This window comes from Dendropsophus ebraccatus, chromosome 8 (assembly GCF_027789765.1).
Source record: "Dendropsophus ebraccatus isolate aDenEbr1 chromosome 8, aDenEbr1.pat, whole genome shotgun sequence".
NCBI lineage: Eukaryota > Metazoa > Chordata > Amphibia > Anura > Hylidae > Dendropsophus > Dendropsophus ebraccatus.
The window spans coordinates 34,329,715-34,355,137 of record NC_091461.1 but is presented as its reverse complement, the minus strand read 5'-3'; the positions used below and the strand labels follow the sequence as shown (position 1 = coordinate 34,355,137).

The 25,423-nt window shown below is 44.5% G+C and overlaps 1 protein-coding gene and 1 long non-coding RNA gene across 2 annotated transcripts in view; one reads left to right on the top strand and one right to left on the bottom strand.

Moving 5' to 3' along the window:
- LOC138799236 (gamma-aminobutyric acid receptor subunit pi-like) overlaps positions 1 to 25,423 on the top strand; it is a 126,964-nt gene that overhangs the window by 26,128 nt on the left and 75,413 nt on the right. The window lies entirely within an intron of this gene.
- Positions 10,199 to 25,423, bottom strand: part of LOC138799237 (uncharacterized) — a 45,109-nt gene continuing 29,884 nt past the window's right edge. The window contains exons 2-3 of the long non-coding RNA XR_011364231.1: positions 10,798 to 10,959; positions 10,199 to 10,272 (exon numbers count right to left, since the gene is read on the bottom strand). This is a non-coding gene — a long non-coding RNA (uncharacterized lncRNA). The remainder of the gene's footprint in view (positions 10,273 to 10,797; positions 10,960 to 25,423) is intronic.

Here is a 25,423-nt window from a genome sequence, read left to right as displayed (position 1 = left end):
TTCACTTTACACCATGTTTGAGAAATCTCCCCGATGTGTCAACTGAAATAGCCGCAAAGGAGCTGCAAAACTATGCTCTTCGAAAATGTTTTTTTTTTTTTTCCTGGAAAGATATAATTCTCCAGGAATCCAAATGATAGACTCTGAACACTTTAATGGCTTAACAAACTGGTGTTGCTGTAGAAGAATTTAAAGGGGTTGTCCAGCGAAAATGTTTTTCTTTCAAATTATCTGGTGTCAGAAAGTTATATAGATTTGTGAATTACTTCTATTTAAAAATTGTAAGTCTTCCCATACCTATCAGCTGCTGTATGTCCTGCAGGAAATGTTTTTCTCTTTTCGGCCTGACACAGTGCTCTCTATCTGAGACTGAAACTGCCCAGAGCAGGAAAGGTTTTCTAAGGGAATTTGCTTCTGCTCTGGACAGTTCCTGTCTCGGACAGAGATGTCAGCAGAGAGCACCGTGTCAGGCCGAAAGGAAAATATTTCCTGCAGGACATACAGCAGCTGATAAGTATGGTAAGACTTGATATTTTTTAATACAAGTAAATTACAAATCTATATAACTTTCTGATATCAGTTGATTTGAAAGAAAAACATTTTTGCTGGACAACCCCTTTAACCATAAATCTCTAGCCTACAGGGGAATGTCTATGGAGGTCGAATTAGCCTAAAAAAGGAATTTTTTTCTTTCTCTTTTATATTTTTATTTATGGGGGGGTGATATTTTATGTGGGCTGGTGGTTTGTTGTTCCAGGGCTGCTTTTTTGTAATCCCAGTCTGGCGCTGTCTATCCACCATATTGATCCTCCAGTTCTCGACCAGGAGTGCTGTCCACACTTCTTACCTTACCCCTTGCATGGGCACCACCTGGTCCTCTGGGCCAGCCCCTACCCACACTGGTAAAAGGTTTGGGAAGTGACTGGGTACTCTCTAGCTGCATAAGTCCAGCTTCCATATTGTGCAGATGGATAAAGGGTGAAAACTAGAGATGAGCGAACCGGGTTCAGGTTCGAGTCCATCTGAACCCGAACGTTCGGCATTTGATTAGCGGTGACTGCTGAAGTTGGATAAAGCTCTAAGGTTGTCTGGAATACATGGATACAGCCAATGACTATATCCATGTTTTCCACATAGCCTTAGGGCTTTATCCAACTTCAGCAGCCACCGCTAATCAAATGCCGAACGTTCGGGTTCGGATCGACTCGAGCATGCTCAAGGTTCGCTCATCTCTAAAAACCTAAAAGGTAAGGAGACTCTACTCCTGAGCATGGCCCAAAGCCAAACCGGTTTGATAGCACAGCGGGTCCAGACCAGTGTCCTTGTTACAGTTATACTGACTGATTTAGCACAGACCTATACATCATTACGCTTGGCTCCTCCGCTTCTATAACAGGCTGCCTGCAGATAGAGCAACATGTTCAACGTGACTTGTTAGGTAACCGGGGTCCAAGCTACAGCCTCTACCTCCCAAACTGTAAGAATAACAGCAACCCTACTCCTAATGAACTTACTGTTTATATAAATGAACTTTAATGCCCTGTAAATAAACAACTCATTAAAAGTTTTAATAATCAAAACAGTAAATAAAATATCCCGTTAAAGTAACAAACAGAAGTGGATCTCGCCCTTATTGAGGGAATGTCCTATCATTTGTACACATTTAACCTACGGCGTCAGTCAGCAAGCCAGATAGTTTAATGAAAAGATTCTACCTTGTGAAAGTAACACGTTTGAGCAGCTTGAGCAGATGGAGAGCTCTGCGGGGATGAGGCATCCGTCAGCCCGTCAATGTATTAATCATGCTTTAACTATCACACGACACAACTGCTAGGATTGGAAGGGTTTAAGGCGTTTCATTATTATTTACTGTTTTCATTAGGAAAAGATTCCGAAGGAGAATTTCACTGGTCGGAGATCAATCAAACTTTACAGAAGTACAGAAATAATGCACATTTAATGAGCAAATAAATATCAACTCTTTTGTGAAAACATCACTGAGATTTTTTTTCATAGATGTAAATTACGATTCTCTGGCACTTGCTGGGATCAGTTGATTCGAAAGAATATTTTTTGAGGGTGAACTACCCCTTTAAACCTGCCTCCTTAGTCACTGATAGACTATGTTCCGACAATGTCTTTTTTTTGGCCGTTTGAGGCCAAGTAACGGCCATTATTACATAATGACGTCCATTATTGTACAAATGACAGTATGAATAAATGGCCATCATTTGGCCACAAATGACCAAAAAAGAGATATTGTGGGAGCATAGCCAGTGATTAAGGAGGTAGGTTTAAAGAGGTAGTTCACCCCCCCCCCCCCCCCCCAAAAAAAAAAAAATTCTTGCGAATTCAACTGGTCCTTGGTCAACTAATAATTTACATCTATAAAAATGTAGGAAGTGGAATTCTTTCCAGTCTGCAGAGCAGGAGAGGGTTTTTTTTTTAATAGGGATTTGCTACTGCTCTGGACAGTTCCTGATATGGACAGAGGTGGCAGCAGAGAGCACTGTGTCAGACTGGAAAGAACACACCACTTCCTGCAGGGCATACAGCAGCTGAAAAGCACTAAAAGACTTGAGATTTTTTAAAGGGTAACTGTTTTTTTCAATGAAAAGTACATTAAAAGTTATATAGATGTGTCTATATAATGTATTACAGAAAAAAAAAGGAAAAAATTGGTCAGCTCTCCAAGAACACTGTTCACACTAGGCAGGAGCACGTTGCCATGGCTGAAATAGCAAACACACAAAAACACAGAAAAGTGCAACAGCTCACCGCAACAGCAAGATACAGACCCACCATAGACATGAAAATAATTAAAAGCAGCCCCCCCAACTGCCCAAAAAATTCCCACAAAAATAATGAGTCTCTTGGTTACTATTTGCAAACAGCGTAAACTGCCTCACCACGATAAGGTGGACTCATATTGAGGCAGCACTACACTTTTCACCCTACACTGTATGTACACTATGGCCTCTCCATGGCGTATAATACGCCTATGCTCTGGGCATGCAAGATCCGTCTAATACCTGCAAAAATAATTGCATCACTTGGGTGAGACAGGTGGAGTGCACGACCAAATAGAGGCAGCCACTCCCCCAACTGTATTACCATATGGCTGCAAACACACAGGGCGGATCCACAGCGGATTTCTTGCAGCGTATTCACATCGAAATCCGCTGCGGATCCCTGCCCTGTAATGTGTATGGGAAGTCATACTCGCGGCGGGGTGGACATCCCACAACAAGTATGTCAGGAGACCACCCCATTAACTCCCGCCGGCCAAAACATATACATTACCTGCTCCGTGATCCAGCTTGCTTTGGGGGTTCCTAGCTGGACGTCCTGCTCAGCCAATCAGTGTGCTGTGGCAGGGCACCAAACTGATTGGCTGAGCGGGACATCCACCCAGGAACTCCCGAAGCAAGCTAGAGCAGGTAATGTATATGCTCCGGTGGGTGGGGGTTAACGGGGCGGTCTCCTGACATACTCGCAGCAGGATGTCTATCCCACTGAAAGTATGGCTTCCCATAGACATTACAGGGCAGGCATGTGGATCAGCCATGTGTGTTTGCAGCCTCTCTGTGCAGTTCTGCCACACTGGTAGCTGATTGAAATCCAGGAAGTGAGGAAAACTGGCCTCACTGACCAGCCAGAAGCAAGTGCTGCAACTTCACTGAAGTTCTTTATTCCAATATCGGCATTATAGGTAGTAACAGCGTGCTGTGTGGGTGGGACTATAATGAAATTAAGTACTGCAAATAATTCAGTAACACAATGAAACTGCAATGTGTGAACACAGCATAGATGTTCTGAAACAGCATTGGGCAGGGAATATGCAGGGTGGGGGACTGTGATGAACAGCTGAGGAAAAGCAATGCATTCTGGAACCTTTAGTACTGTGTACAACTGCTCAACCAGGAAGTACAGGCACACAATACAGAACAAAACCCCCCAAAACAAATGCATTTTTGGTAGTTTCTGAACTGGGATAGATAGGTAAGTAATGCTTTGTTTCTGGAGCTAGTTTTTTTTTACCTCTACATGGAGTTCCCCTTTAATAGAATTAAATTTAAAATCTCTGGCACTTCCTGGGACCAGTTTTCAGATTTTATTGTGGGCCAGATTGTCTGTTAGCTTCACTACAAGTCCATCTTCTCTAAGGGATCCCCTACAGACAAGGGTGCAGGAGTTGTATAGTGTGCACAGGGTTTATATAAGAATATGGTGTAATGGTATTAGTGCCAGTACCATATGCTTTTCTATTTCTTGTACAGGAGTAGGGAGTCCAGGTTTTGACTTCCTATTTCTGTACTTACTTTACTCATACTACACTACAAATTCAATCTCACCTAGACAGCCAAAGCTTTAGCTGTGGCTGTCCAGGCATGATGGGAGTTGTAGTTTTGCAACAACTGGAGAGCCAAGGTTCCCTACCCCTGCTGTAGGGTTACACAGAGTACATACTCCTCTAGAAAGCCCAACCAGTGTTGGAACTACCGCCATAGCAGCCATAGCTGTTGCTATGGGGCCCGGCGCATCAGGGGGCCCGGTGTCCGATCCTGTAATGGACCAGGCCCCCTGAGCTGTCATTTGCAGCATCCGGCCACCGAGCAGGCCTCCCGGGTGCTGCAAATCCTTTCAGAAGATATGTTGCTTTCATTGTGAGCAGTCCCTCCTGCAGGGCCGCCATCAGGGGCCCGGCGCTGCCTCCCACACACTTCAGTGAATGCTGTAGACAGCCTGGTATACAGAGAGTGCAGGGGAAGGGGACGAGAGTTGCTGATGATTCTTTTGGGCTCTTGCATCAGCATGACTCACCCGCTCTCCCTGCACTCTCTGTGCACAGGCTGCAGAACCTCGACAGGTCTTCCTCCTCAGCAGCTGTCACCTGGTGTGCCATCTCCAGGTGACAGGAAGAGGCAGAGAGGCTGTGGGCCCCCTCTCCTGCCTCCCCCTCCCTGCCAGCAGTGAGGCCTGTTCCCTCCGGTGTACAGCTCTGCAGTCGGTGCGGAGGGGGAGGGGCTGCAGGCTGCACAGTCCTGACCTAGAGCAGACACTTCTCAAGTGGACCACCCAGCCTCATGTATAAGAAGTAAGTGTATGTGTGTGACTGTGTTCACATTGGTCTATCTGTGTAATGTGTGTATAATTAGTGTATGTATGTGTGACTGGGTAAAATAAGTGTATCTGTGACTGTGTATGTGTGTATAATAAGTGTATGTATGACTGTGTATGTGTGTATAATAGTATGTATGACTGTGACTGTGTGTGTATAATAAGTGTATGTATGACTGTGTATGTGTGTATAATAGTTGTATGTATGACTGTGCCTGTGTGTGTATAATAAGTGTATGTATGACTGTGTATGTGTGTATAATAGTTGTATGTATGACTGTGTATGTGTGTATAATAAGTGCATGCATTACTGTGTACAGTATGTGTGTATAATAAGTGTATGTATGACTGTGTATGTGTGTATAATAAGTGCATGCATTACTGTGTACAGTATGTGTGTATAATAAGTGTATGTATGACTGTGTATGTGTGTATAAGTGCATGCATTACTGTGTATGTGTGTATAAGTGTATGTATGACTGTGTATGTGTGTATAAGTGTATGTATGACTGTGTATGTGTGTATAATAAGTGTATGTATGACTGTGTATGTGTGTATAATAGTTGTATGTATGACTGTGTGTGTATAATAAGTGTATGTGTGTGACTGTGTTCATATTGGTCTATCTGTGTATGTATGTATAATAAGTGTATGTATGACTGTGTATGTGTGTGTATAATAGTTGTATGTATGACTGTGGCTGTGTGTATGTGTGTATAATAAGTGTATGTGTGACTGTGTATGTGTGTATAATAAGTGTATGTATGACTGTGTATGTGTGTATTATAAGTGTATGTATGTGTGACTGTGTATCTGTGTATTATAAGTGTATGTATGTGTGACTGTGTTCATATCTATCTGTGTAATGTGTGTGTTTCTGCATCTATGTTATGTGTCTGTGTGTGTCAGTGGAGGTATATATGTAATCTGCATGTGTTTGTATCTGTGTAGTTGGCATATTTGTGTATCCTGTAATGTGTGTGTGTGTGTGTGTGTGTATACATGTATTGTGGATTTATGTGTAATCTGCCTGTGTTTGTATCTGTTTGATGTGTGTGTGTATATGTCGTGTGTAGTGTGTGGATATGTGTATATATTAGTAAATTATCCTGTAATATGGGCGGTATGGGGGCTCACACTGTCCATATTCAGTTGCAGCAACCACTGTACAATCCCAATTCCTAGACAGTTGCTGTTTTGCAGTGGTAGCTGCCTTCACATGTATCGCATCATAGTGGGTTTCACTTCTCTGGCCCCTTGGTGTCCTGCTGAGTCAGTTAGTGTGCTGTCCGGTCGCAGCCACAAATTGGCTGAGCAGGACGCCAGGGAGCCAGAGAAGCAGGTGGTTGCGCGGACAGGGACAGGTAATTTATTAGCCGGAGAGCGGTGGGTTACGTGGGAAAGGGTCACAGACTTTCATTCTGCTGCGAGACTGTACAGCAATAGGAAATGACACTACAGAGTATCACTGCGGATTTCACTGCAGAACTCACAGCATGAAATCCATTGCGATACTGTATGTGTGAAAGTGCCAATAGAATAGCCAGCCACTATCACTCTCCCTTTTAGCTGCATTAGGCCTGTGGCCTGCAAGGGAGTAGCTGTAGCCGACAGTGTCAAATCCAGCTACTAGGAGGGTTGCCTGCACAGGGAGGCCTAACTACTATACAGATGCACAGAGAGGGTCCTGACCACTATATAGGGGCATAGAGGGGTATATTGGGGGCATAGAGGGGTCTAACTACTATACAGATGCACAGAGAGGGGCCTGACCACTATATAGGGGCCTAAAGGGGTATATTGGGGGCATAGAGGGGTCTTACTACTATACAGATGCATAGAGAGGGGCCTGACCACTATATAGGGGCATAGAGGGGTATATTGGGGGCATAGAGGGGTCTAACTACTATACAGATGCACAGAGAGGGGCCTGACCACTATATAGGGGCATAGAGGGGTATATTGGGGGCATAGAGGAGTCTAATTACTATACAGATGCACAGAGAGGGGCCTGACCACTATATAGGGGCATAGAGGGGTATATTGGGGGCATAGAGGGGTCTTACTACTATACAGATGCACAGAGAGGGGCCTGACCACTATATAGGGGCATAGAGGGGTATATTGGGGGCATAGAGGGGTCTTACTACTATACAGATGCACAGAGAGGGGCCTGACCACTATATAGGGGCATAGAGGGGTATATTGGGGGCATAGAGGGGTCTAACTACTATATGGATACACAGGGGACTTACCACTACATGAGGGCACAGAAATGCAATATAGATATGGAGGATGATGATGGTGCAAGAGTGAGGAGCCTAAAATATCTGTCTGGCAGATCCTACGTTGACAACCCGTAATTGAGAGAAGTCCTCATGATGGCCGCGCCGGTTGGAGAAGAAGAGGAAAAGTGGGCATTGCCGATCAGAAAAGAAGCCCCTGTAATTCACTCAAAGAAGACGTCTCCTGTGAGTCATTGGCTCTAACTGCACTGTAGTCACTTATTATATGCAGAGCCTGTGTATAGCTGGTACTTCTGCTATATGGTCACTGTATAAGGTAATATTGGTCTTTGTACAGTGGATCTTATTTAGTAGCAGAGTGGTGTTATCAGTCAGTATATATATGGTAATAATGTATGATAATTTTGGTAATATTTTTTGCTCCTTACATACAGGTAAGGAGGGGGGGGGGGGGCAATCAAAAGTTGCTATGGGGCCCGGCCATTTTTAGTTACGCCCCTGAGCCCAACCATACAAAATGTTTGTCACTCACACATTTAACAGTGAAAGAGATGTCCGGTAGGTGTTTGTCTTGTCTATAAGATCAACTACAAATAATATTGCACTGTTTGCAGATTCTTCTCCATTGCTGCAACAACCATATAATAGTGAATGAATGGGTTGGGTCTGCCATAAAGCAAGCTTCTATTTTACAGCCTCTCCTTTTTTTTGCTAATAGAGTGTATCCAGAGTTGGGGACTCCATATTGTGATTTCCATAGATCCTAATAGGGTTTGACAACTGGTTGAAGTAAATTCTTTTTTTTCAGTTTGTAGATCTTTTTCATGTCCTAAAAGTAATGACTTGAAATTATACAATTTACACTCTGGCCACCGAGCCTCACAATAGGTGAACAGTTTATGATGACAGATCTATGAAAGAAGTGAGCAGTTTGCGGATGACCTTACATAGCTTGTTGGAGTCCATGTATAGTGGCTTGTGTTGAGTCTGCAGTCTGAGGGTGCCAAAAACTTTCTAAGCAGGTGCTCTTTACTACAGAAACAGGTCAAGCAGCAAAATTCAACTATTAATGCAGAATCCAGCAGGTGCAGGGAAAAATAATGCAGACATATCACATTATGTACATGTGACTGTCCAGCAGGTTTATTAGCAGACAGTACATCTGGTTCCATGGCAAAAGCTACAAGAAACCAGCTGGTGCAACTGCACAGCACCTCAGTCTATATGTGCAGGCATTTAAGGACAGAATGTCATTTTAAGGGCTCGTTCACACAGAGCAAAAGCAGCTGAATTTCTGCGCTGAATCAGCGCTGAAATTTCAGCCGTTAAAATAGGTGCAGAGCTAATTTCCATTGTGTTGAATGGAAATTCTGCTCTGCAGTTCACACGGTGGATTTTCCGCACTGAACTAATCCACTTTCCGCCAGAAGAATGAACATGTTCATTCTTCCGCTAGCGGAAGCCTATACAAACCAATGGGGCTCTGATTTTCTGTTTCAGCGCGAAATACGTGCGTATTCAGCGCGGAATACAAGTGTAATACAAGCGGAAATTAAGCGCTGAATCAGCGCGGAAATGGGGAAAAAAAGGGGGGGGGGGAGGATTCTAGTATATATTCTGGTATAGTCTAGTTTACTTGCCAAATACTCGCTGAATTTCATCGCTGAATGCATGCGGATTCAGCGCGGATTCCTTGAGTATTCCGCGCTGAATTTTTCAAGAGCTGATTACGAGCTGAACACTTTCCTAGCGGAATACGCAGGGATTCTGCTTATATTCTGCTCGGAATTCAGCGTCAGTTGATTTCAGGCGGAAATATTTCCTCGCGTAATTCGCCCCTTTTGCTCTGTGTGAACGTAGCCTAAGGTAGGCGTCCATCAGAACATGTGGATTCATAAAATTACCTATTGTTTAAATCAAGTTTTCGTATTCTTTTTTTTCACTTTGTAGATATTTTCCATGAAATATCCTGAAAGTCATTTCCGGAAATTTTTGTAGTTTCCACACTGGCCACCGAGTCTAACAAAAGGTGAACGCTGTTCTGTAGAAATAAGTTCCATATGTCTATGTGGATGCTGTAAAGTGAAAAGCAGGACAACAGAAAGAAGCTGGGGAGCACTCACCAAAGTACAGAAACTTTTCTTTATTTCTTAGGCAAGATAAAAATCCATGACAACCAACAAGCAGGCAGAGACACCAGGAACATACTTCAAGTGGCAGCTGTTTCGCGCTAACAGGCACTGCATCAGACTCTGCCATATACTCATGGCATAGAAATTATGTGAGCATGTGAGCATTACAATCCATTTAAACCATTTAACATACTATAAAACATAGTTACTTCTACTATACGCTTTAGAGAAAGATGCTTGAAGTGATAACGTACCCCCTTTTCTCAGCACCATTCTTAAGCTTATTTTGTGGATTTTTCATATCTTACTGTATAAAGGATTTTTTTGGTGGTCTCTCCCCTCAAAAATGCATGTTATTGTTGGTGGACAGTGCCGTATGGGCTGGGCTTGACGGTCGTGGAACCCCATATCCCTGTCCACACCAAAGCCATAGGACACACGCCCTTTATGATGTCATTGGTGTCTAAGCCCCACCTCTTCACAGTCATTGGATTGGCCGACCTATAGGCATAGGCCCCCGCCCTCTCATCCAGCTGTCACCGGAAGGGCTGGCGTCTCAGCCTGCTTTTCCTTCTTCAAGATTTTATCTTGCCTAAGTAAAAAAGAAAAGTTTCTGTGAGTGTTCTCCAGCTTCTTTACGTTGTATACTAATATTTGCTGCAATACATGGATAGCAGCACCACCTAGGAAACACTAGACTCCCAAAAGACGTTTTGCATTTTCTTATGTTCCCAAGAGGGGGTAGTGCCAATCATTGTGTTTTGTTGTTTTATCTATAAAGTGAAAGGAAAAGTATCATCAGAAAATGACTTATTGTTTAAAGTACTCAAAAAATTTTCAACTCTTTCAAATCAACTTTTTGGCCGAGTGAACATCACTTCATGTTAATTGGAATGCGGGCACATTTGGGTGTGCCCGCAGTCCAATTAGCCATAGCAGATAATGTAAAGTGTGTCTGGGAGCCATACTTTACATTGTGTGCACAGTCTATTTTGTGCGGCCGCTGTTCACCAAATATAAATTCACTGAATATAAAAATACATTGTGTGAACGAAGCCTTATGATGTATAAAACATACTACAGAAAAAACTAATTCAGAACAAACTAATAAAATCAGACATACTGTACATAAACCATAAATTGTCCAGTGGAGTGGAGTTATTATGGCCACCAGTTATTACTGGCCAATGTACGACACTTCTAGTTATGTGACATGTCATAATGTCTTACTGGAGGAGCCCACCTGCCCCAGGGAAGACATGTATGGGTATATGTGATCTGCATGGATGGATTCATACCAAATTGGTTCCGACTGTCTTCCACATGGATGACCGGCCCAGAGATTGCCACAGAAACATTCCCCAATTCATAACGCTGCCACCACCAGCTTGTGTCCTTCCAGCAATGGTTGCAGGGTGTATTTTTCTGAGATGTTTCTAGCCTGAAACGCCAACGTCCATCTATTCAATGAAGGAGAAAATGGGATTTATCAAAGAAGACAAGTCTTTATTAATCAACGGACGTCCAATTCCTATACTGCCGTGAAAATTTAAAACCTCTTCACTTTGTTAGTGATGGTGCAGTTACCACTCATCTCCCGTAGGGTTCCCTGAACTGTTGACAAACGTCAAGAAGCCCCTGGTCACCACACGTGACTATCTCCATGAGCTATACGCTGCTGACGTTGAAAATAAGAAGTGGTCACAATAATGTGTCTCACCTGTGTACAGTATGTATGATAGAACACATATGTAAGGAATATTGGTATCTTCTATTATATACATGTTTAATTATTTCTCTTTTTTTTCTGAATGTTTTTAAAATGAAAAAGATAAGCATGCATGAAGCAGATTGCCTCATAGATGTATAAAGGAACTTGTCTCCTGCAACTAGATGGAGATTTCAGTAGGCAGGGGAGTGAAGCGCACAGCCACGTTCTTCTCCCTTTGACATGTCTCTAAGGAATATAAAAAGTTTTGTTGAATGACAAGGGTCAGGCAGAACCATGTGTTGGAGGTTCTACATTGGTCCTCTGTGGGTTATAAAGAATCTGTTTGCCACCATACACTGCTTGTTCAGGTGCTATATCTGGGAGATAAGAAGCAATGTTACTGGTGCATAGTAGCCATCTGGTTTTATACACAAAAAATGTATCTATATGTCTTCCATATAAAACTGGAGGCCTACAGAGGTACAGTAAAGCCCCTCCATGGGGCAGATATCCAATTTCTGAACATTGTACGCGACTGATTTCAGCACATTGAAATCCACACAGACACCACCCTAGACAGTCACATGGCCTCCACCCTCTTGCTCCCCAATCTATTATACACTCCTTACTCAATGCTACCACCATCGGGTAAAGATGACCCGCTTATAATATCCACATGGATGTTGAGCTACAAAATCCGAAACGTTACTCATCTTAGCCCATACTCCTTTTTATCACCTTGATTGGAAACCTGGAATTCCAAAATGGCCATCCTGACCGCATATTCATGACATGGTACAGAGGTGGGTTACGTCAGGTTATACATCGATATCACTACACAACAACTCCTAACCCAGGGGCGGGCTGGGCCGGGGGGCAGGGGGGAACATGCCCCCCGGGCCGGTCTTCCCCCAGTTGTCAGGGCCGCATGGCTGCTGACAGCTGGCTGGAGTCCTCAGTGCCTCCCCTGCTTACAGCCCCGCCCCTCTTCTGTCATATTTACCTGTGGCTGTGCTGTGGATCCGGACTGTGATGGACGCGGCCGCTGAAGCCCCGCCCCCCATGACGGTAAGCCCCGCCTCCTTTATGGCCATTATGCTTTCTATAAGCCTATGTGGCTTATGGTAAAAAGCAAACTGCTGTAGGCAGTATCTTCCTCCGGCCTCCAGAGGCCGCTCTCTCCTCCCAGCTGGTTCTCCTGTGTCTGGGCTAGAAGAGCCTGAAGACAGAGAAGATGGTGTCTGCAGGAAGCCAGGTACCTACACAGCAGGCCATAGAGCAGGGGGAGGGGACCAAGGCTCTCCAGCTGTTGCAGAACTACTACTACCATCATACCTGGGCAGCCATAGGCTGTCCATGCATGATGGGAGTTGTAGTTTTGCAACAGCTGAAGAGCCAAGGTTCCCTATCCCTGACATAGAGGATACATATATACAGGAGGATACATATATACAGGAGGATACATATATACAGGAGGATACATATATACAGGAGGATACATATATACAGGAGACCTACACAGGAGGATACATATATACAGGAGACCTACACAGGAGGATACATATATACAGGAGACCTACACAGGAGGATACATATATACAGGAGACCTACACAGGAGGATACATATATACAGGAGACCTACACAGGAGGATACATATATACAGGAGACCTACACAGGAGGATACATATACACAGGAGGATACATATATACAGGAGACCTACACAGGAGGATACATATATACAGGAGACCTACACAGGAGGATACATATATACAGGAGGATACATATATACAGGAGACCTACACAGGAGGATACATATATACAGGAGACCTACACAGGAGGATACATATATACAGGAGACCTACACAGGAGGATACATATATACAGGAGACCTACACAGGAGGATACATATATACAGGAGACCTACACAGGAGGATACATATACACAGGAGGATACATATATACAGGAGACCTACACAGGAGGATACATATATACAGGAGACCTACACAGGAGGATACATATATACAGGAGACCTACACAGGAGGATACATATATACAGGAGGAGACATACAGAGGAATATATAGAGGATACAAATATACAGGAGGAGACATATATACAGGGGTACATGGAGGATACATATATACAAGAGGAGACATACAGAGGAATCAGGGCTGGGTGAGTAAACAAATTAGTTCGCCCAGAAGGTTAGAATCAATTAGATTTTTGTAAAAATCTTAAATTAAATTTTCACAAAAAATCATTGCAGGCGGAGCAGCATGGATTGTCGGGTTGGCGGCCGGGCAAGAGGTGCAGGTCAAGCGTGCGGCGCGGAGGTGAGGTGCATGGCGGGCTTATGGCGGTGCGTGGAGTGTCGGGCCGGAGGTGAGGTGCAGGGCGGTCGGGCAGTCCACCTAACAGAGCCGCGACTGACCTGCCCCAGCTATACATATCACGTCCTGCTCCCCTCCCGGCCACACGTGCAGGTCCCCGGTCTCTGGAGCAGGTGATATCACCACTACAGTCCCTGCGGCCTCCTTCAAAGACTGGGGACCTGCATGTGTGGCGGGGAGGGGAACTTGTGTGCCAGGGTGAGAGGAAGAGGAGAAGAGCTATGTGCACTCCTGCCCCAATCACCCCCAGCTGCCCCAGTCCCCCTAGAGTCACCCCCAGTCTGCCTCAGTGCCCCTCAATCACCCCCAGTCCCCCTCAGTCACCCCCAGTCTTTCCCATTTCCCCTCCGTCATCCCCAGTCCCCCTTCAGTCAACTCCAACTGTCCCCAGTCCCCCTTCAGTCAACCCCAGTTTGCCCCATACACCCCCAGCTCTCCCAGTCACCCTCAGCTCCCCCAGTTTGCCCCATACACCCCCATCTCTCCCAGTCACCCCCAGCTCCCCCAGTTTGCCCCATACACCCCCAGCTCTCCCAGTCACCCCCAGCTCCCCCAGTTTGCCCCGTACACCCCCAGCTCTCCCAGTCACCCCCAGCTGCCCCAGTTTCCCCCAGTGACCCCTCAGCTATACCCGTATTACTACTACACCCCTCATCTTTACCTGTACTACTACAGCCCACATCTGTACCTGTACTACTAATCCCCCTCATCTGTACTACTAATACACCCCTCATTTATACCTGTACTACCTCACCCCTCATCTTTACCTGTACTACTACTACTAATGCCCCTCATCTGTATTACTAATACCCCCCATATCTATACCTGTACTACCTCACCCCTCATCTTTACCTGTACTACTACACCCCTTATTCACTATACCTCCACTACTACACCATACCTAGATGGAGGCACCAGTGGAGTGGTGATAATATTTGTTACTTATATAATGGTAATAGATGATGTGGCTATGGGGTCATAGAGCACAGTTATGGGCGTGGCTATGTCCCTCTTTCCCCCCAGCAAAAGTTGTGGGGTATGCATATATACAGGAGTACATAGAGAAGACATATATACAGAAGTATATAGATGATACATATATACAGGAGTACATAGAGGATACATCATATATCCTCTATGTACTCCTGTATATATGCATCCTCTATGTACTGCTGTATATATGTCTCCACTGTACTGCTGTATATATGTCTCCTCTATGTACTGCTGTATATATGTCTCCTCTATGTACTCCTGTATATATGCATCCTCTATGTACTGCTGTGTAGGTCTCCTCCTGTGTGTGTATATATATATATATATATATATATATATATATATATATATATATATATAGTTACGCTGATCCAAATTTTTCTGCATTGCATATTCCCTCGTGAATATATATATATATATATATATATATATATATATATATATATATATATATAATGTATATACGCACACACAGGAGGAGACCTACACAGCAGTACATAGAGGATACATATATACAGCAGTACATAGAGGATACATATATACAGGAGTAGACATACACAGCAGTACATAGAGGGGACATATATACAGGAGAAGACATATACAGGAGTACATAGAGGATACATATATACAGGAGTACATAGAGGATACATATAAGTATGTGTGTTTGTTGTTTTGTTTATTATTATTTTTACTAATGGGGGGTGCACACACGAGGGGGGTGTTCTAAAAAGAGGAATGCCTATACCCACAGGACCACAGCAGTAAAAAAAAATACAGAAACCCCAGCTTTCCCAGCATCTTGTATTTGTAGTCAGTATAATGGAGGTCACCCAGCTTTTCCACCATCTTATACTCAGTATGATGGAGGTCACCCAGCTTTCCCAGCATCTTATAGTCAGTAGGATGGAGGTCACCCAGCTTTCTCACCATCTTATACTCAGTATGATGGAGATCACCCAGCTTTCCAGCATCATATACTCAGTTTGATGAAGGTCACCCAGCTTTCCAGCATCATATACTCAGTACGATAGAGGTCACCCAGCATTCCTTGCATCTGTCTATGGGTACGTTCCGTGTCATCGCTGAGCCGCCCTATAGACTTATACAGGAAAGTGACTTCTGATCCCTTCACAGGGCACAGTAGGATATTTGGTCACAAATGACGAAGATGTTATAGGTAAGGGCCAGAGTGGTCCTTAAAGGATGGGCCGCCAGCCTGCTACTTATGGGCCAGTGCTGTGTGCTTGCCCCCCGGGCTAAAATTTGCCAGCCAGCCCCTGCCCTAACCCCTCACCCTCCAAACACTAAAAGACACTTGTCTTTCTGTGCCTACTTACAAGCCTGCAGTAGGATGGAACTCTTCATAAAGCTTTAGGCTATGTTCACACTACGTAAGTTTCCGGCCGCTTATTCACGGAACGCGCTACGGCCGGAAACTTATGTAGTGTGAACCCAGCCTTAGGCTAGGTGCACACTATGTATATGTCCGGCCGCATATTTTTCGCGGCCGGACATATACGTATGAAACTCCAGCCGGGACTTTACGCAAGTTGCGGCCGGATACGTACGGACCGCGAACTTACGCCCGTAGCGTACTTACGCTTCCCGAGCGCTCTTCATAGCGATCTAACAGCGGTCTTTTACTTGGAAATCTTCGCCTAGCCCCGGACACCCCACAGAACCTTTTGGATCGGAACAAAAAGCTGGCAAAATGAAGAAATCACCACTACGTACGGGACCGCATGTTACGCTACGGGCGTAAGTTACGGCATTTCCGTCCCGAAACAATGGTCTGGTTCATTTTTTACGGCGCCGCATACGGTCCGGGCGTAAGTTCGTACATAGTGTGAACTGTGCGCCCGTAGATCGTATACTTTCCATTGTACGCAAACTACGTAAGTTTCCGCCGCTTATTCACGGAACGCGCTACGGCCTGAAACGTAGCCTTAAAAGTATTAATATCCTCTAGGCACCAGATTTCCATATATTACAATACTTTACCTTTTTTATAGACAACAGAACAGGGATGACTGGCCTCCCACGTGGGATGCAAACCGACCTAAATGTTGACATACCCAACCCGTTGTCTATCCTAGAATACTCCTCGAAGACATTACCCACGACTCACTATATGGAAATGACCTTGCAAATCTTCCACAGGTCTTCCATCTCCCCAACAGGGGTGGTCTTGGCATTTCTGAGGCCCCAAGCAAAGTTATGTTGCCCCCCTCCCCCCCCGGTCACATGCTCCCCCCCCCCCAGTATTTCTCTTTTAACTCTCCTACCACCATACAGTGATTACATATTGCCTCAAAACTGCTCTTAACATAACAAAAAGATATCAGAAATGATACCATTACATAATACCGCCACACCATGATCATTATCAGTACAGACACTATAGCAGAGTGCAGTTACATCCAGTTATTTACAGGTGGCGTCTTCTCTGATCAGCGTCTTTTACTTTTTTTTTATTCTCTCCATCCAGCGTGGGCCACCTTGAAGCCTTCCCCGACTGTGAATCTTTTCTCCAGAATCTGTCAGAGAAATATTTTAGGCTCCAACACATCCAAGTTAGGTCCCCTGTACCCCTACATATAGTAGTTATACACCTTTGTGACCCCATATTTTTAAGGTGTGCCTGTGCCCCAACTTAATAATAAGATATGCTCTGTGCTCCAGTATAGTAGTAAGGTCCCTATATAATATAGGCCCCTCTGTGCAGCCCCAATGTAATATAGACTGCTGTGTGCTGCCCTCAGTAGTATATACCCCTTGTGTGCTGCCCCCAGTAGTATATACCCCTTCTGTGCTGCCCCCAGTAGTATATAGACCCTTGTGTGCTCTCCCAGTAGTATATAGCCGCCCTGTGTGCTGCCCCCAGTTGTATATAGACTCCCTGTGTGCTCCACCAGTAGTATATAGACTCCCTGTGTGCTCCCTTAGTTGTATATAGACCCCATTCTGCCGCACCAGTAGTATGTAGACCCCTCTGGGATGCCCCAGCAGTATATATCCCTTGTATGCTGCCCCCAGTAGCATATACCCCTTGTGTGCTGCCCCCAGTAGTTTATACCCCTTGTGTGCTGCCCCCAGTCATTTATAGACCCCCTGTGTGCTCCTCTAGTAGTATATAGACACCCTGTGTGCTCCAACAGTAGTATATATACCCCTGTGTGCTGCCCCCAGTAGTATATAGACCCCAGTGTGCTCCTCCAGTAGTATATAGCCACCTTGTGTGCTCTCCAGTAGCATATAGACTCCCTGTGTGCTCCCCCGGTAGTATATAAACCATTCTGTGATGTCCCAGTAGTATATAACGCCCCTGTGTGCTCCGCCAGTTATATATAGCACCCCTGTGGGCTCCTCCCGTTATATATAGAACCCCTGTGTGCTCCCCTTGTTTATATAGACCACCTGTGTGCTCCCCTCATTTATATAGACCCCCTGCATGCTCCCCCCCCTTTATATAGACCCCCTGTGTGCTCCCCCTCCTATATAGTATATAACACAAAAAAGCAAACACTTATACTCACCTGGGTCCAGGCATATCCTCTTCTCTTCACTCTTGTGGCCGCAGGCACTGTCTTGCCTTTGGTCACAAGAGGCTGCTCTCAATTGCGGTGCCCGCGCTCCAGTGACAAGACTCGTGTGCCAGCTCCACAAAGAGAGAGTGGCCTCTTGTGATCGCAGGCATGACACTGTCTGCAGCCACAAGAGTGACTGACAGAGAGGGAGCCAATGGCTCCCGCCCTGTCAGTGCTGCTGCATGTAACTATGAGCGCTTGTTATGAGCGCTCATAGTTACAGTTCAGAGCGGAGGGGGAGAGTGGCGGCCCTGTCCGGCGTTCTTGGGCACCAGAGTGGGTCGTGAATTCCCTCCTGGATGTTGGGGGTCCCACGCAATTGCGTGGGGTGCTTGGTGCCCAAGACCACTACTGCTCCCCAACACAGGGTTTTAAAATAGGAATCTTTTAATCCGATAATTACTTTAAAGGATAAGTCTGGTGGATTATAAAATCTGGCAGCCGGGACATTGATTATAAGTACAAACTTACCTCTCTGCATGCCTGCGGTAAGTGGTGGGGCCAGCCGAAGGACCCCGCGCTGGGCTTCAGGATCTCCAGAGCTCACACATTGTGACGAGGATGATGGACTGGGCGCTCAGCCAGTTAGTGACTGGGATGCTGCTCCAGTTACTGATTGGAAAATGCCTTCCGGCGGGGGACCCTCGGCCGGCTATGCCATTCACCACAGGTAGGTACGGGGAAAGGTGAGTTATTACTTGTAATCAATTTCCGCCATGTCCCTGCCGGCTGCAGGATTTCATAATCCGCTGGACTTTTATCCTTTAAATGTGGTGAGCCAGTTGCAAATATACATCACTGTCTTTGGCATTGCACAGTGGTACAATCTTTCTGAAAGACAGTGGAACGATTCGCATAGTTCCACCTGGTGACATTTGTACCATATGATGCCCAATGAGGAATCTTTGGCTGGATTGAACCCACCAAATACAACTCCGATTGGGGGGCCGGAAAGCTTCTTCATCTCATTACTGCTATAGCATGCAAATCTATATTACAAGTATGGAAATCTCAACATCCCCCTCCCTGTTGCTTATTCTTAAAAAAATATTCCTATTCAAAATGGACTGGATAGAGGCATCTAATTTTCAAAGAACACAGAATTGAAACATTTTTTACTGTCTGGGAAACCTTTCATTTTAAAATTAAGGAAACTTTCTAAGATGCAACATGGTATTTAACTCCTTCACGTCTACAATACGTATATATGTTTCAGTGAAATGATAGAATTTGATCAAATCCCTTAGGGATTTTTTCAAATCCCGGGAAATGATGAAATGACCACTCCGTTCCATCATTTCCCTAGGGATTGGATCAAATTTCTTACCCCTTTCAGGGAAATGATTGAATGAACGCTATCATTTCCCCCTGGGACATAGAATTTGCTTACCGTATTGCCTCTCTGCTCCCCCCACCCTGTCTGCTCTTCTTTCGGTCCGCCGCCTCTCTGCTCCCCGTTCTGCTCATTTCCCCTGCTACACACCTCCGCTCTGCTCCCCGTCCGCCCCCATATACCTGCCGGGAGGTGTGCCGCTCTGCTCACTGTCCGCCTCCGCCCTCACTGTCCGCCTCTGCTCACTGTCCGCCCCCAACGCCATATGCCTCCCGGAAATGTGCCGCTCAGATCCCCCGTCCGCCTTCGCCGCCATGTCTGCCAGGAGTTCCCGTCCACCTGGCCACCATATGCCTGCCAGGAGGTGTGCCGCTCTGCTCCCCCATCCACCCTGCCGCCATATACCTGATGGGAAGGTGTGCCGCTCTGCTTCCCCATCCACCCTGCCGCCATATACCTGATGGGTAGGTGTGCCGCTCGGCTCCCCCGTCCGCCTCAGCCGCACGGCTCCTCAATCGTTCATTCCATCATTTCCCTGAAAGGGGTAAGGTATTTGATCAAATCCCTAGGGAAATGATGGAACAGCGTGTTCATTTCATAATTTCCCGGGATTTGAACAAATCATATCATTTCACTGCAACATATATACGTTCCTGCTGCAGACACCCCGTGCAGCAGGGGTGTATATATACGTTCCTGACTTCAGGGGATATTGATGCAATCCTGCATACATCAGTGTGTCCGGGCCGGAGATAATGACAGGCTGCAATCCCACAGCTGCCTGTCATTAACCCCTTAAACGCTGCGATCTATAGTGATTGCGGATTTTATGGAAGTCAGTGACAGGTTAAAGGGGAACTCCAGGTAGAGGTTAAAAAAAATGAAACTTCTGCAGAAGCATATAACAATACTTACCTGTCTATTCCAGTTTTGAAACTACCAAAAATCCATTTGTTTTGGGGGGTTTTGTTCTGTTTTGTGTTTCTGCACTTCCTGGTTGATCAGTTGTACTCAGTACTACAGGTTCCAGAATGCAATGCTTTCCCTCAGCTGTTCATCACAGTCCCCCACCCTGCACATTCCCCGCCCAAATATATTGCAGAACATCTAGGCTGTGTTTACACATTGCAGTTTCAGGCTGGGTTCACACTATGTATATTTTAGGCTGTATATTTGAGGCTGTATAGCAACCAAAACAAGGAGTGGATTGAAAACACAGAAAGGCTCTGTTCACATAATGTTGTAATTGAGTGGATGGCCGTCATTTAATGGCAAATATGTGCTGTTATTTTAAAAGAACGGCTGTTGTATTGAAATAATGGCAGTTATCTACCGTTATATGGCAGCCATCCACTCAATTTCAACATTATGTGAACAGAGCCTTTTGTGTTTTCAATCCACTCCTGGTTTTGGTTGCTATGAGGACCTGACATGAGGACCAAATACAGCCTCAAATATACATAGTGTGAACCAGCCTTCATTGTGTTACTGAATTATTTGCAGTACTTTATAATTTCATTGTTGTCCCACCCACACAGCATGCTGTATTCTCTACCTGTAACACCACACAGCACACTGTATTCTCTACCTGTAACACCACACAGCACACTGTATTCTCTACCTGTAACACCACACAGCACACATTATTCTCTACCTGTAACACCACACAGCACGCTGTATTCTCTACCTGTAACACCACACAGCACGCTGTATTCTCTACCTGGAACACCACACAGCACACAGTTACTACCTGTAACACCACACAGTACACTGTATTCTCTACCTGTAACACCACACAGCACATTGTATTTTCTACCTGTAACACCACACAGCACGCTGTATTCTCTACCTGTAACACCACACAGCACATTGTATTTTCTACCTGTAACACCACACAGCACACTGTATTCTCTACCTGTAACACCACACAGCATGCTGTATTCTCTACCTGTAACACCACAGAGCACACTATATTCTCTACCTGTAACACCACACAGCACACTGTATTCTCTACCTGTAACACCACACAGCACACTGTATTCTCTACCTGTAACACCACACAGCACACTGTATTCTCTACCTGTAACACCACATAGCACACTGTATTCTCTACCTGTAACACCACACAGCACACATTATTCTCTACCTGTAACACCACACAGCACGCTGTATTCTCTACCTGTAACACCACACAGCACGCTGTATTCTCTACCTGTAATGCTTATATTGGAATAAAGTAAAGAATTTTTGATTTTTTTTTTTCATTTCCACGCACATATTATAATCAAACTTTTATCTTTTATCTTTGAAGTTGAGCCCCACAATAAGGCTCTGATACTCTCTGCTGTTTAGCATCATTTACTTGTGTTACTGCATCGTTTTTGTCAATACGCTGCAGTACTGCAATGAAACTCCAACATGTGTGAACACAGCCCTAATTTCACTGCAGACTTCTGCACAATCAGCGAAATCAGTGCAGCACCTGCTTCTGGACGGTCAGAGATGGTGAATTACTCAGGGGATTTGGTCATCCAGCCGCGCCTCCTGTGACATCACGCCCTCCCCCCTGTCTGCATCATCAGCCTGTGCTCAGCAAACACACACAATGTGAGACAGAGGCATGGAAGATTTGTCTCCTAAGGTGGGAGAGCAGTGGAAGCAGGAGACAATGTGGATTGGTACAAAGGCCATTATTCTTCACTTCCTGGATTTCTATCAGCTACCACTGTAGCAGAACTGTACAGATACGGTAATACAGTACATTGTATAGACACATCTATATAACTTTTAATGTACTTTTAATAGAAAACAAGTTTTCCTTATCTGGAGTTCCCCTCTAAGCACCTGTCACTGACTGATCGGGACCCCCGCAGCTTGGTTTGGTCCCGATAGCTTGTACCGATGAGTGGGGGTAAGTCACTTACCTCCATCCTGTCGGATGGGCGATCTGTGTATAGTCTGCTCTAAGGGTGGCTCTATGCATAGATCGCCGATAACACTGATCTATCCTATGCTATGTCATGATATATATATCTAATGATTGCATGTTCAACTGTAAAATAAAAGTGGAAAAAAAAAACCTCATAAACCCCCAATAAAAGTTTAATATACCTCCTTGCCCATTATAAAAATAAAAATATGTAAAAATAAATATACATATTACATATCTCAGCGTGCGGAATTATCCACTCTATTAAAATATAACATGATTGTTCCTGCATGGTGAATGGCCTAAATGTAAAAAAAAAAAAAAAAAAAAAGACACACCAGGATTACGGATTTTATCAGGAAAAATTTCATAAAAACCAATCCAAATTTTTTTTTTTACACCAATACGAGACTAATAAAAAGGAAAGCTCATTGCCCAAAAAATGACACCCCAACTAGCACTGTAGGGGAAAAAATAAAAGCGCTATGGCTCTTAGAAGGCTGGAAGAAACATTGCATTAATTTGACCTGGACATCTGGGCACCAATGACCTCGGTCATGAACGGGTTAACAAGAAAGTTCACAGGTGACCCATCAATTTGAGATACATGAAAACATTACACATTACTCATGGTAATATCAGGGGCACGCAGAGACTGTCCCTCCCCCAGCCCTTCCTTCCCCGCATGTAACAGTGCAATAGTGTAATGTGTAAATGTGTAATGAGCGATAGGCCATATTACAACATACAGACCTTATCTGTCTTTGAACAAATTCCCTAGCGGCCTATCCTATGTAATATTCTAGAACGACACTCTTCATAAATCAAGGGTATTTTGTCTTCTGTTTATACACCGAGAATTCTTTCCTTATAACCGCCATGTGTGTCTGCGCCATTAAGATAATGGTGTCACAATTCATAAATTTCATGATTAATAAGAGACGGTATTGGGTGATTCCTATACTCATTAGTCTTTTATGTAAAAAAGAAAAGAGACCAGCAGGGCGGTCATTTATTATTTTTGTACTTTTGTTAATTACAGCCAATTTTATTCAATTATGATTGCAGTCGGGTTTTGTAAAAGTGATGGAGGAATAAATTTCTGCTTTCTGTCCTTTTGTTTGAAGAATGACCCATAATCTCCTCTTTTTAGCAATTCAGACCTCAATTGAACTGGGGAGGATGAATTATACTAATGTTCCAGCCGAGATTTAGGGACAACTGCGCAGAATCTTTAGTTAATCTCAGTGGGGACATGATCATATCGTATCTCATTGTAATTTCACTAATTGCTTTTAAATATGTTCATTTATTGAAATGAAGTTGTCTATTTATCTGTGTACAAGCCGTCCGTGTTTTCGGATATGTCTCTGCGGATCATCAATATCAGGTTTAATAGCTTTCATTCAGTATATTAATCAAACTTCATTGCAGTGTGCTAACTTTAGGCCATGTTCACACATTGTCTTTTTTAGTAAAACAACGGCCGTTATTTTCAGTCTTCAATGATTTGCATTGAAGTCTATAGAAACAACAGCCGTTCACACACTGCATAGAATAACGGCTTTGTTTACAGCGCCCATCAAATTAATGTTCAGGACATTTATTGGTGGCCATTTTTTTTGCTAACAATGGACCTTTAAAAATAGCCAAACCCAAAAGTGGCCATTGTTCAACCTAAACTTAAATAATGTACCAATGACTGTCACTGCAATGACGGCCCCAAAGTATGTTAAAAAACTGACGTTATTTGGTACTCAAAATACCGGATGTTATTTAGAGTATCAAATAATGGCTGTTCAAAATCGTTGTGTGAACATAGCCTCCTCCTGTGTTCACACGTATCGTATCCGCAGCGGATTTCACACTGCGAGTTCGTAGCGAAATCCGCTGCGGATACCTTCCCGTTTACTTCAGTGGGATGACATACTCACAGTAGGAGTGCCAAAGTCAGTGCCCTTAACCCCTTGGCCTGGGTACATACTTTATTGAGTTGCTTCAGGGGCTCCCGCCGTCTCCCGGCACTCAGCCGCTGCGGAGAGGCAGTGCACTGATTGGTTAAGTGCTGGGAGCCCCCGAAGCAAGCCGGAGTGGGGACCTGGTAAAGTATGTACCCAGGCCACAGGGGGTTAAGGGCGCTGACTTTGACATACTCTCAGCGGGATGACAATCCCACTGCAAGTATGTCATCTCGTTGAAGTCAATGGGAAGGTATCCGCAGCGGATTTCGACCTCAACTCGGCCTCAAAGTGTTTTTCCCATCACATTAGTTATCCTCTACCCACAGAATCAGTTTATTCTAAGGGACACTTGTCCTCCATTCTTGTGATCGGAGGGTACTTCAGTGGTCAGACCCTCACCAATCAGCTTTAGATGGGAATACCCCTGTAATAGACCAGCTGATGGACAGCTGGTTTCGGGAATGCTCTTTTTTGCACTGCAGTCCTTACTGCTTCTATTTATGTGATGTAGTGGACTGTGCTGGAAGGTCACAGGGTCTGGGAAGGCAGGGCTGTCTTGTATATTTGTATGTCTTACAACTTGATCTTTGACCTCAGGAACCAGACCTCCTGATCAGACATGAATATATAGGCGCACCCACCTGTACTGTTCCTGGTTGGTGATATACAGTAGGTAAGTGTACCCATATGGTGACGGGGAACTCTTATCCACTCTAAGCTCCAGGCCTTTAGTTAACCTAAGTCATTTTTGTAGCTGAATTTAGCACCAGCCTTGTCTAGACTAAGGGACTTTGCCTACATGTGCTTCTACTCTACATAATAAAACAGTATTGAGTGTTGCAATAGCATGTAGTACAATGATCACACTCCTGTGGGACACTACGTTTGTACCCATAGTAGCTGGACTATTCATTCTGATGGCAAGTTTACATTTTTTTTCTCTATATCAAAATTGTCAAAATGCTCAGTGTGTAGGACAGCTATAAAATTATAATACGGACATGGAGAGAAAGGAGCTG